Raw genomic sequence first — 1,605 nt, forward strand, 5'->3', positions numbered from 1 at the left:
TAAACCGAAATCGTAAAATTTAGAAACCGGTATTCAAAACCGAAACCGAAACCGAAATTATTTCAATCGGTTTCAAGCCCTGGTTTTAGGAGTCAACATATTATGCTAGTTGGTTCCATAGACCTTATACTAATAGACGGTACGTGGTAGCAGTTCCGGTGTCCAAGCGTGACGGCGCTGATCAAGGAAGTACACCGTACACCGCACATGCGCATTAGATGATACAATACTCTGTATATTACTGTATATAATATATAATTATCACTGTAGCGTAGACCGCACCACCCACCCGCAACCCGCCTGGATGTTCCATCTATTAGTATAAGGTCAATGGTTGGTTCGCTGAAAAGGTTAATCTCGTATGCCAACGCGGAACATCATTTTTTTAAGAGATTTTTTTTCTATTCAATTCTTGTATAATATACTTAATTATACATGTACTCAATAAATTTCATAATTTTCAATCAATACAAATACTGTATTATGTGAAAAATCGTCCAATGATGACAAATTAAAAAAATTAAATAGGTTATAATAAATAATAATACATTAAATGCATACCATTATTTTCCACTAGATTTTTCACTTTAATCATAGCAAACTATTACTAATAAGACAGCAGTCTGTGAGGCGATCAATGATGCAATGTTCAGAGTAATTGCGGCATGACACCGGTTGTCAGGCCACTCGAAAAATTTACCTCCCCCCCGTCATGCGGCTTCTTAAAAAAAAAAAAAAAATTAAGTCATTTAATCGCAACATTTAAAAACGTATTGTTGCAATTTTTAGTTGATTGTAAGCCCTTATAGTAAATCAATATTAGAAAGAGTCTATTATTAATAACTTCAGTTTTTATTTTGTTCCAGATGAAAAAAAAGGTACGTAAACACTTTTTTTTATTGGTCCTATTCAGTTTCCTACAATTACCAGTTATTAACCACTTTGAGTATAGTAATTATATAATAGTAATACATCTTAAATTTAAAATTTAAAATTCTATGTCCATGCACTTTTTTCAAAAATATACGAATTACGTAATTGAGTACGTAATATTTATTTGAATAATTTTAGTATAGTACTTCACAAATATACTTATAAAATATAAATAATATATAATAGTCATCAATGTAAAATCAATACATTCATCGTTTCACTTAGAATCTAAAAATTATATATTCCAATTTAAAAAAAAAAATTAAACTTGGATAATCTTGAGAAAAACAATGTCATTGTGCGAACGACGGCTGCACATGCAAAGCCGGTTACGAGTGTGCGTGTGTGTGAGTGCGCGCACGGACGGCGGCCAACACGCAACCCGTCTTGTGTGACGATACTTACCTACCTTAGTCGATAGCCCTGTGGGAGGGAAGAAAAGTGGACTGTATTTAAAAATATGAGATAGGAGCTGATTGCAAATAGGGAATTATATTTATTATGATGATGATGTGAGGTATCTAACCTAATGCGGTACTGCAAATATGAAACAGTTGTTTGCGGTCTAAAATATACAAACCATTTATTTTAATATTCTGCAATGCGAAAATCTTATAGACTGATGTTAGTGGTAATAAATAGTGCGCGATCACAAGCCGATCGGCGAAAATA

The 1,605-nt window shown here is 33.0% G+C and overlaps 1 protein-coding gene across 1 annotated transcript in view; it reads left to right on the forward strand.

Moving 5' to 3' along the window:
- Positions 1 to 1,605, forward strand: part of LOC100302376 (uncharacterized) — a gene marked incomplete in the record, with an annotated part of 87,772 nt that overhangs the window by 58,784 nt on the left and 27,383 nt on the right.

Source organism: Acyrthosiphon pisum, chromosome A1 (genome assembly GCF_005508785.2).
Source record: "Acyrthosiphon pisum isolate AL4f chromosome A1, pea_aphid_22Mar2018_4r6ur, whole genome shotgun sequence".
Taxonomy (NCBI): Eukaryota; Metazoa; Arthropoda; class Insecta; order Hemiptera; family Aphididae; genus Acyrthosiphon; species Acyrthosiphon pisum.